Source organism: Etheostoma spectabile, chromosome 17, assembly GCF_008692095.1.
Source record: "Etheostoma spectabile isolate EspeVRDwgs_2016 chromosome 17, UIUC_Espe_1.0, whole genome shotgun sequence".
Taxonomy (NCBI): Eukaryota; Metazoa; Chordata; class Actinopteri; order Perciformes; family Percidae; genus Etheostoma; species Etheostoma spectabile.
Genome location: NC_045749.1, coordinates 8,056,370 through 8,068,715, shown reverse-complemented (window position 1 = coordinate 8,068,715; position 12,346 = coordinate 8,056,370).

The following is a 12,346-nucleotide window of genomic DNA, read 5'->3' as shown; positions in this document are numbered from 1 at the left end:
TTCTGGAACACTGAAACATGTAGTATGCAAATAACGCATGAAGAGAGAACACTGACAAAAAACATTATACATCCAGTGATGCGCTTTTTATTATTTTTCTTTTAAGTCCCAAGTTTGACCTTCATTCCACCCATAAGTGGTTGAAAAATTATCGGGCAAATATTTCCAAGATCTGTAAATGTACATCCTTTTTCGTGTGAATTACGGTCTTTTCATTTTTTTTCAGACCCAGGGGATACCTATCATAATAAAACAAACACAAGAAGGTCATTGCCTAAATTAGTGATTTCCTGGGTAATTTTGGAGACACTGTTGACACAATTTTAAATTACGGAGAATGACGCTATTGTTTTTAAGTCTCTGTTGCAACAGACGGACAAAACCTAGGCCCCCGCAAATCCGCACACTTGCTCTGTATTTACTGACCTCAGAACGCAGCTTGACTAAGTTGCACTGCTCAACCAGGACAGACTGAAACGTTTATGCATCTCCCGTTGGCTCATCATTGAATGTTACAGTGAACTGAGACATGAAACACTGCTCGGCTAACATACTTACATGGAGCCCCCCTCCAGAGCGCAAGCAAACACGGTACCAGATAGACGTTTGCTAATGTTAGCTTGTTAGGGCAGAGGAGGGGTGGAGCCGCCCAATGCCAAAGAAATGGCACAGTAATAGTACGTTACCTTGTATCTAAAGGCCATGCTTTAACGTATACGTGGAAATTCATTGAACTTGTGAATTTAACCGACACTTTCAGTCATTGCCACGCGTTTAGTCAGTAGTCGAGCACTGGAACGTTATGCTAACATATCTTTTTGTTTTTCCCTTCAACCAGTAAAGTTGGACTGCTTGAGTAACATCAGCAAGCAAAACAATGTTCAACTGGCCTGTTACAGCAACCGTTGTAAAATGCAATAATTGAACAGTCTTACCTTTGAGAAAATGGCAGTAGCTGAAATGGATGCCGATGTTCCATGTGCTGAAAATAGCTGGAGCGGAAGTCTTTGGGGTTAAATCCAAAGACCTCCCAATGAATTAAATGGATTTAATTTCTCTGCATCTTGTACTTTCCTGATAAAATATATTAAAATCTACTTAAGGATTCACCAGTGTATTTATTCAAACAGACTGAGTAAAATGTATATAAATACCTAAAATTTGTTGTGCAGCTCAATGTGATTCCAAACTACGAATGTGTCTTTTTATAATGTATAATTGTTCCTATGTTTGATTACTAAATATATTTACACCACCCATTTGTTAACAGGGTACTTGAGAAGCTGGAAGCAGAGACGTGTGTTTTTTTCCTCTCTCTTTTTTCTTTAAACAATTGAATTTTATCATAGTGGATTACAATTAGCTTTCTGCGAGTGGAAGAAATCTACGATCAACTAATCACCCGTTTAAGTTTGTTTGTTAATTATCTTGAGTAATTCTTTTCACAATTTCTTTTTATCCCCTCCTCCACTGCAATACAACTGGTGCCAGAACTGATTAGCCGGTTAGAAATATGTATCTTTTTGATGTTTCGCCACAGTAAACACCACTAAAAAACCTTTAAAGAATTGTCCCTGACGCTCCCTCTGACACACCGAGCATGACGACTGGATATAATGATTCAAATGAATGAAAAATGGAACACGCGTGGAAGACTAATCAGGGGATGTAGGCTGTCTGTAGCTTTCTGCTTCGCTACCCCGGTCACTCAATCAGTTTTAAAAATGGGGGGGGGCACACACAAAGCCTCTGCTTATTGACTGCCAAGCATCACCATTGGCGACATGAATCTTCACCCACTTTCTCTTTTAGCGACCACTTTCATTACATGTTTTGGTAATTACTGTGTGGTTTTCATTTTAACTGCGCTGTCAAATAAGGTCCCTTTTCACTTTTAATTTTGTTGCTCAGTACTTTGATTAGTCTGTTTTGTGTTCATAATATAGGCTATACCCACAGTGTACTTTCAGCGCTAGTACAGCATGGTCAATAAACTGCCTAGTTAAACTTTTAAGATAGCAACACAAAGATACATGTTCCCTGCAACCAGACACACCGAGTATATACACAGTAGGGCTCTTGAGGATCTTCATATAAATTGAGGAGGCAGCAAAAATACACAAACTGCTTTTAGAACAATGTTAAATGCTGTTCTTTAAGAGTGAATTTTCAGTGACACATCGTAAATAAAATCCAATTATGACACAGAGTGGAGGCACAAATAAATTAATATATAATAAACTACTTTCAGAAGTCCCATTTCGTCCACTGAGCAAAAATAAAAAATCCTTCAGGTTTCATCGTAAAAAGGTTTACGTTGGTATTTCTTACTGCTGATAGTTCAGTAAGTCAGATCTAAATAAATTAGACCAAGTCTTTTGAGACTCATCAGAAACAAAGAAACTGTAGACAATTGACTGAGCAAGAGTGAGAAAAGACAGCCGTGTTATCTGTATATTCTGGCATAATGCTCCCCCTAGTTACTCGTTATAATTTAATAGGTTATGTTTACTCAGTAACTCATCTTAATTTGTTGTATGATACCAGTAGCAAGACTGCTGAATTACATTACAGTGCACAGCGCCCAACACATCCTGACTGCATTTGTTACAGAAAATACAGAAAGATCTCCTCAGTTTAGCCCTTAGGAAAAATCCCCATCTCAGGAAATATCCCCATCTCACGGGGTCTACAGAAGTGCTGCAACATGTGTGTCCTCAACATGTGTTATGTACAAGTCTCAAAGCCACCACAAATAAAGCATTCTCATTCTTCCTTTCAACAGAGCAAAATAATTTGAGAATTTGTGGCAATCATGTATCTAACTGATGGGACAATAATTCCACTTTTATCTCTATTAACTGCACATGCATGTGAATGCAGATCAGCAAACGGCAGTGGAAATTGCTTTTGAAAATTCACCATTCATTGGCTTTGTGTCTGATTGCTGATAAAAAGATCTGTTTGGTTAGATCCAGTCCCATTTCAAGAGTCCCCAGGTACACAGTAATTTTCCTTGGTAAATATCACAGGTCTCTTTGCCTGGTGTATAGGGGACACCAAGTCGCACATGCACCTCAACGGCCACCGAAATGGCAGAAGATCAGTAAAGAGATGAGGCTGTCTGACAGCTAACACTCTCATCTCAGAGGTGCCTCCCTCACCCAGAACATTTGCAGTAGCGGGAGTGTTAACAATGTTTTATAGCAATACCTGTGCAGTCTTGCGGCAATTCGCATTTAAAAGTGGTGTCGGGCAGAGAGTACCTTGTTGGGGATGCACCTGTTTGCAGCATTCATTAGATTAGCACATACTGAATTCTCTTTACAATGTTCGCTGATTGCACAGAGCACCGTCAGCAAGATAAACAACGGTTTATTTTGTAAATGTTTAGGATTTCTGATCATCAGTTTGTCTACCGGAATTTGATACAATTTCTCCTTGCAGCAAAAAACCAAGATGACCCTTGCTCTGTGCTCGCAGGTGCTTATAAAAGAAATGTATACTGCTGACATGCAGTGGGAAGATGGGTGACAAAAAAGGAAATTATGGGCTTTACTGATAGTGCCTGATGCCAAGAACATTGCGTACACCAGTTTAGAGGCGTGACAGTCTATTCTGGTCTGGAGAGAAACACTGAATTACCTTTTTATAGATATATACAGCAAAGATTAAAGAAAGTTTATTGTTTATCTGCCTAATTAATTGGATCTGTCACGTGAGGTATTTTTTAAAGGACTGATAATTGAGAGAAAAAGGGGACTTTTATTGTGGATGCCACGATATAGTATTTTGTTGGTATAATACAGTCTGAAAATAACGGTTTCACATGGAGCTGCTAACAAGATCACCCTGTCCCAGGGAAATGCGAGGGCTGTTAGGAGGGGTATGGAAGCAATAAGAGGCATATTTCTTTGAACTTTAACAGGCCACTTGATACTTAGTATTGAAAATTTTTATTTTGTAAACCATGTATCTGAGAATGATTTGTCTGATTCACCCAATGAAATTTAATATGAAAATTCTTGATTTCCATTTTAAAGACTGAATAAGGATAAATTCCTTTTTAATCTTCAGGTTGAAACTGACATTTTTTGCTTTAGATTAGTAAAGAGTCCACAATAATGCAATTTGCGGAGCACAATACTTCCATTTAAGGCTCACAGTATCTATAGTTATTAGAAAGTTTTTTTTCACATGATATTTTTCTAGACTAATGTTTCTCTCGAAAAATGCTGTATAGAAAGGATTTTGACTTAAACTGGACAGAATATTTTCTGCGTTCCGTGGGACTCGTCAGGTGACAATACAAAATAGACAAACATGACCTAAAGCATTTGTCTCACCCACAGGGAAATTCCATCCATCACCTTTTATTACACTCCATTGTTTCCTCTATGTGAGGCCCGCCCACGGTAAAATTGCTGCCGCCATTGTATAGCAACGCACAACGGGTTTCCGCTATGTACAACCGCACACCGCCACTCTTCAGCTGTTTATGAAAAGTCCTAAAGTCGTAATTACACCATTCTGCAGAGCCGTCTGCTCTTCTGTACTCAAGCGAACCGCTATCCGCTCTCATCTCCCAAGCACTAGACAGTGACAGAACGTCATGACTTGCATGGTCATGGTAAACAAGTAACAACAAGCAGTACTGTCACCTCAATCTTAGGCAAATGCAAACAGTAACCACAGCCACACATGTTCCAGACTCACGCGGGTCCCGGAAATAGACCGCTACAGTTTAGTAAAAGCATTGTGGACACGAATTTATAATTTACATTTATCACTGATATTGACAACGCTGTGTTCTCGCCTCCCCATTGCAGGAGACGGTTTTTCTTCCGACACGCTGTATAAACGTGGCTAGCTAGTGTTTTAAAAACATTTTCCAGGTTATGGGGTGCATACCACTCAAAACCAACATGAAAAATGTAGCTAGTAATTTCACTCAGCATTTTGTTTTTGTTGTATAAACTGAGTGTAAAATGAGCGGTGATGTAAATCACCGGTTTCAGGTAACCTCCCTATGGTACCGACTATTTGCTGGATGGTTTAACCTCATGTTGTCCTGATCCGTTTCCCTGTATCAATGTTCTTTTTAACTATCCAGTTGTAATATCCCAAAATAACATGATTTATTCCACACAACGCTCTTTGGCAAGAACAAATCTCTACTTTCATTTTTGGGGTGTCTTATTCAGTTTTATAGCATTTGAAAGAAAAAATTGAAGTGGTTTCAAATAAGTTGAGTAAAAAGTTGAACATATTCCAGTCTGTGATCATCCATAACATACATCTTTTCAATTTTCGTCTAATTAATTCCTAATTCTGCTTTCCACCTCAACCATTATTATAAGTTCCTATAAATGAGGTTTATTGACCATGATGAACTGTGAGACTAAAGTTAAAGTTAGTGTTACCAGTTAGTGGTATTTGGTGGGAATACAACACAAGGGTTAAAGGAACAGTCGGTAGGCTCCATATCAGATAAGCCCGTTGACAGCGACGTTATGTTTTATATTTTGGCCAATGTTTTCTGACTGTAGTGGTGATAGTACTGAAATGTGTGTGAGATGCTAAAAAGAAAAACTACAACGCTTTGCAGCTAGCCTTAATTTTTTTCAACCCCCTGCCAAAAATTTCTAGAGGAAACACTGAACTCTTCATCCCGCCATCCTTCTGATATGAGATCAGGCAGCACATGGACACGGGACAACAAAATACCCTGTCATTTTAACATGGCACCATAAGTGAGTACAGTAGAAGTCAGTGCGATGTTCTTCAATACATTTATCTACACATGGACCGTTTCTTTTGAATCTCTTCTTGATATTATGTGATAACAAATTGTGATGCCTCAATCAGTTAAAGGAATAGTCAGAAGACCTGTCCCAGACACATAACTTCCAAAAATGTTACTGAACAACAAGATAGAACCCGTTACTTCTAAGTTTTATAATGCTGGTAGCTGATTTATATACCTGTAAAGAGCCAGACTAGCAGTTTCCCAGTTGTTATGCTAAGCTAACCGGCGGCGTGACTCCTGCTACATCTTTACTGCACAGAGTTAGTTGGGATCAATCTTCTCCACTCTTTGCAAGAACAAATAAAATTAAAACATCCCTCAAAATGGCTAATCTCTGTCAGTATAATCTCTGAACTCAGAAAAGTGTAATTTCGGTTTCTTTCTCTTTGTGCATTTTTCTATATCTATCTATTTTGGTTCCTAACACTGAACAAGACAGTTGGTGTCGCAGATGAGTGTGTTTTCCTGTGTTGCTTTTGTTACCATGGAAACTGACACTTTTCAAACAAATTGCTTTCAAAACAACAATTTTCTCCCAGAATCAGGTGTTTTCTAAAACGTCCTTTCCATTTAGAGAAACCCTATAAAACTAACCACATAACAACACAACCCCGTTTTCACCCGGCATGAGTCCTTTCAATTTAGCAGACCGAAACCTTTGCTGAAACCTCACCTGGGCTCGTACGGACCTGTGCACACTCAGTGTTTCTTTAGTCATGTCTCCTCCTTGTCCTTTTTCAACTGCTTTATCCTCTTAGCAATCTTGTCTTCTCCCTTGGAGAAGGTATTCTTGATTTTGCCTTAGTGTAAATGTTGCAGTCTGTCCTCTTTCTAGTTCTACATGGTGCATTTATGTCGTGGTCCAAATTTCCCTACACAATGATTGACAGACATTGCACTCCATGAGGGATTAACTGTTCTCCATGTAAATTCCCTGTTGCCAAAACTCATTGAGCGCACATATTGCATCCTCCAGTTTTGTAAATTAGTGATGCCAGGCTCCTTGCCAAAAGCCGCTGACATTTGGCTTACTTTCAAAAACGTAACAGAAACAAATAGACTGTAAGATAAACTGGAGCTACAGCCATGGTGAGCCGCACCCAGCAGGAGACCAATGTAAAGGATTTCTAGAGCACAAGACCTATTGTAAGGATGTTTAGAAACAGAAGGTGCAGGAAGTATGGTTTTCCCTCAGCGACTGCAACACCAGATGTCTAACACTGTCAACGCGGATACCCCACTCCCTTCTATCAAAGAAACACTCCATATGTTGCTATCAAAAGGACTGACGCAGTCTTCTTGCTAGAAAATGGCAAGAAACAAAAGCTCTCAAGAGCTCCTCCTGCTTTTCACAGAGCATATAAAATGCCACAGAGTGAAAGAGTGTCCCTGTCGCTCCGCAGGCCTGCTTTGTTTCACCTCACAACAACCTGTCAGATTTCTGTGGCAGCGATACAGAGACTTAGCTGCATAATCAAAATGAAAACAGTCAGAATTCTACTAGTCTCTGAACAGAATATCTTCCCCACTCGCATGCAGCATATTTTCCTTATCCTACAGTGGCAGTGAAACACTGTAATAAAGATGTTTGGTTCAAGGAACCCCTAAACAGTACTGTAGAGTACCTCACCCTCAGGGCCTCAACTGCTCGCCAAACAAAATCTAGACTTGTGTAGATACATAGCTTTTTCAAATGTCAATAGAGAAATGACCATCCCCAACCTAATAATATTGCAACAACTTCGCTCATCGGCAGTTGAGTAAATGAATGCATTCTTGGCATTCGACACTAAGTTCAACAGTCAGCAAAGCTGTGAGATTTTGGAACAGTATTATTGCTATTTTTCGGGTTCCTTAAACACTTCTCCTCTAAAGAAATGACAACTGTCTCTGGAAAAAAGTTCATTGGCAGCAACTAGCCATCTATTTACACTTATATTCTAAATTAGCTCCATGAGTGGTTAAAATGTGTTCTCCTGCTAACTTTTTAATGTGTACATGATTTTTGTGCTGAAAACGGACGCCATTGGTGCATGTCCCAGGCAAAACGATAACACACCCCTACAGATATCATCTAGAAGAAATAGAAATAAAAAGTGTGGATTGTTTTGTAATGCAGTTGTAGAGCTAGGTACTCCATGTAATATGTAGGAAAAATGTATCTCAGGCTGTTATTCACTCCAACATAACAGTCTCTTACCTATACTTTTTCAACCAGCGTGTTTTCACTGACAGAAGACGAAAGGTCCACACAATGAGACATACTACACAGGATTTTTGCCATCAAGTTACACTAGATAGCTCTAGCTGGAGCTGCTGCCCCAGCGACACTGATACCGGATAAGCTGATGAAGATGGATGGATGGGATGGACAGATGGATAGATAGTAATGGTGTTTAATGCCTTGAATAATATTAGTTGCTACTGTATTTAAGCCAGACAGCTTTAATTTGCATCTTATGTTGGGTAGAGAAACAGACTTTTTTAATCCTCATCACACTTTGCTGTTATTAAGAAACTTTATTAACCCTTGCTCTTAAACTGTGTATTAACCTTGTTTGCCAAAATCAAATTTTGGCTTTTGGTAAAAAATCTTTTCTGCACACAGGAGGTGATGAATATACTTTATAGCTGGCTACAACACGGTCTTCCTTACAACAGGGAGAAAACATGTGCCGAAAGGAGAAAAATCAGCAACACTGATCTTATGCTACTCTCCGCCTTCACACACACACACACACACACACCGATAATGACTTCTGGGTGTTCAAAGTCCACAAAACTAATTCTTGTTCAGTTTCATCTTACAACCATTTAGAGATTGCAATGTGTAAAGCTCGCCACTCAAAGCTAGAAATGTGCGGTGTCCCACACACTCACTTGGCATTTGCTGAATCACTTTGACACCAAGCACTTTTCCTACAACCACTCATTAATCATGGTAAAACAAGCAAGTTTTTGGTTAATTACCGCGTAAGTTTCAAGGCATATTATCTGACCAGTATTAGATGCCTAGCCCAAGTTAAACTCCCTTGGTTGAGTGATGTTGCAACAACAGCACATTATTTCCAGTCTACAGCAAAGCTGTCTTTTCTGAGTATCAATAATTTGTCAGGAAACTGTGTTCTGTGACTCCCAAATTATTCCTTTAAAGTGGATTGTGAAGCAGTTGCCTCTGTCTCCCTGCAATAACCCTCCATCTCTTATTGTCTTCCAGTTTTCGTCCTCCCTCTCGTTCCCACTCTTCACAGATCAGTGTTAGAATTATTGCTCGCTAGTGCTCTGCTCCCATCTGTCCCTCTACTTAAGTTTGGGTTCGTCGACAACAGACATTTTCAGTCCCTGCGGATGTGGCTGAGCTGGAGCAAAATGGCTTATTGTTCACCTAGTGCCCCCCCTATACGCTCGTTAGAGCAAACAGGAAAAAAACACAAGGCAAGCAGAGCGAATCTGGTAAAGCATAATTATCAACAAGAGCCATAAGAATTAGAAATATCTGATTTTCAATACTGTAATTACGGGAGGCTGTAATTTGAGTAACTATTTCATTAAACACGCAAACGGCACGTAAGAGTGAGAGATGAAGAGGGGGCGCCAGCCCTGCGCTCACACGGCCACAGACCACCACAATCAAATTTAGTTGGGTGTGCAGGCTGTAATGAGTTGCTCCGATAATTACTGTACAAAAGGCATGTTCCTCGCTACTGATTAATTTTAATAAATTAGATTGTTTGTTTTCACTGTACATTGAACAAACACCCACACACACACCGCACACGCACAGCACACGCACACGCACACGCACACACACGCACGACCACACGCACCGCACACGCACACACCGCACACACGCACACACGCCAAGTTTGAACACACCTCATTCAAATGTTTCCTTTATTTTTATGACTATTTACATTGTAGATAATCACTGGAGGCATCAATGACACTATTGGAATTATTAAGTACTATGTATTTACAAAAAACTGAATAACTGAAAACATGTCTTATATCTTTTCTTCAAAGTAGCACCCTTTGTTCTGATACCTGCGTTCACACTCTTGGCACCTCTTGTGAGTTTCAAGCTAGTCACCTGAAATGTAGTCCCAATTGCTTGAAGGAGTTCCCGAGATGTTCAGCACTGTTTGGTCCCTTTGCCTCACTCTGCGGTCCAGCTCACCCCAAACCCTCTCGATTGGGTTCAGGTCCGTTGACTCTTCTTCTTGGTCAATAGCCCTTACACAGCCTGGAGGTTTTTTGGGGTCATTGTCCTGTTGAAAATAATGATGGCCAACTAAACGCAAACTGTACGGGATGGCATGCCGCTGCGGATGCTGTGGTAGCCATGCTGGTTTAGTATGCCTTCTTTTGAATAATCCAAACTGTGTCACCCACCCCAACCACATACACCTCCTCCTCCATGCTTCACGGTGGGAACCGCATGTAAAATCCATCTGTCACTATCGCGTTGCATAAAGACATGGTGGTTAGAACCAAGATCTCAAATTTGGACTTTCAGACCAAATGCACATTTCCCCTGGTCTAATGTCCAGCCTTGGTTCTTGCATAATATGAATTCTAACAGTTGGCCATAGGGCTGTCGCTGTCTATCAACCTGACGTCCTCGCACAACACAACTGATGGTCCAACCCCAAAATAACCAAGAAATTCTAAAATTCCCCCTGACAATCACTGTTAAAGGTGAAAACCATTTTAGGTGACTACCTCATGAAGCTTTTGAGAGAACACCAAGGGTTGCAGCACTATCAAAAATAAAGGGTGGCTACTTTGAGATCTAAATATAAGACCGATTTAGAGTTATTTCCAACTTTTTTGTTAAGTAGATAATTCCACTTGGTTGAGTCATAGTTTTGATGCTTCGTTGAGACCTACAATGTAAATAGTCATGAAAATAAAGAAAACGCATTGATGATAAGGTGTGTCCAAACGTTTGGCCTATACTGTATATAAAAAGATTGTTCGCTTCACATTGACAACGGCTTTATATTTATACTTTTTTGTGCCACACTAGCATTTGTTAACATACACCCAACCAGCGTATACTACATTTAGGCACTGTATTATTATCAATATCCCTTTGGCAGCTCTCTGTTGAATATTTAATATGTAAATAATGCAAATGGAGTGCACAGGTAAACAGCACCATATCACAGCAGAAGATGACTGGTAAACTTGCTTGGTCTGTCTGCATTTATAAATATTTTTATATATTTTTTTTAAAGGTTGTGAAAGATTCCAAAAGTGTTTGACTCACTTGACAGCAACCGAGCAAAGAGTTTCTCCAATTAATTACTTGTTGAATTTCCTCTTTATCAAGGAGGATATTTATTAAATTATTGACCAATTAATTAGAATTTTATACACTTTTATTAATTGCACATTTCAAACAGCATTTAATGAATCATTTTATGCATTTGTAATTGGAGCAGAACCCTTGGGTTTTCCACAGTTTGTGAAAACTGCGCATGAATAGTGAAAAATAGGTCTGCAATATTTTAGTTTATTATTGACTCACTTTAAAAAAACCAAAAATGGCAAAATCTGATTCCAGCGTTTCAATGTAAGGAGTTGCTACTTTTCGCACCTTGTTGAAATTTACAGAGTATCTTTGGGATTGTTTCGTCAACTAAAGTATTTAAATATGCCACCGTGGACTCTGGAATAGACAGTATTTTATATATAATATATATATATACCACATATATCTCTAATATACACATATACACAACACACACACACACAAACCACATATTAAGAAAATTAAGAAAATTATCATCACATTAGAACACATAAAAAACAGCTGGAACAATAGGTCCTTGCCTTTACATAACATGCAATATTTGAGTATGTGAGTATTATTTTTAAAATTTGTCGTTAAATTTAAAGACATTAAAGAAATTACCATGGACTTGGAAACTGGAAAGTTTCCCTATTTTTGACATTTGATACCAAAACTATAGTTATGTGTTTAAACAATTTTGAGGCAAAATTTGCTGCGCGAACAAGAACACTATTGATTTCACAATTGAAAAGGGCTCTGAAGATTATTCTTGTTTTCCCATAACTTTGTAAATGCACCTTTTAAAACCTAAACTATTTAACACATTGACCGGACAAAGGAGAAAACTGGAATGCGGACATGAGCAGTGACTGCAGAACAGCAGCCTGCAGAATGTGAATTTATCATGGCGGGTGAGTGAGGTTAACTGCCAAACTCCTTTAGAAGTAGACAAGACATACACTCCTCCATGTAGCATAGTCTTATCTCACGTCAAATGCAAAACACAGGGAAAAGGACAGTGGGAGTAGCCTCTATTAGCCGTTTCTTTGTTTACCACCAGTTTGCGTAGCCTTGTCAGTACATGTAGTATATATAGTATATTTTTTTTGGTTTGTTCAATGGGTATAGAAATAAATGCTGTTCTGATTTTTCTTCTTCTGGATTGGAGAAAGTCGACCAACCAGAACTTTTACTTAAATGAAGCACCTAATTTTCTCACCATGTTAATTGTTTAGCTA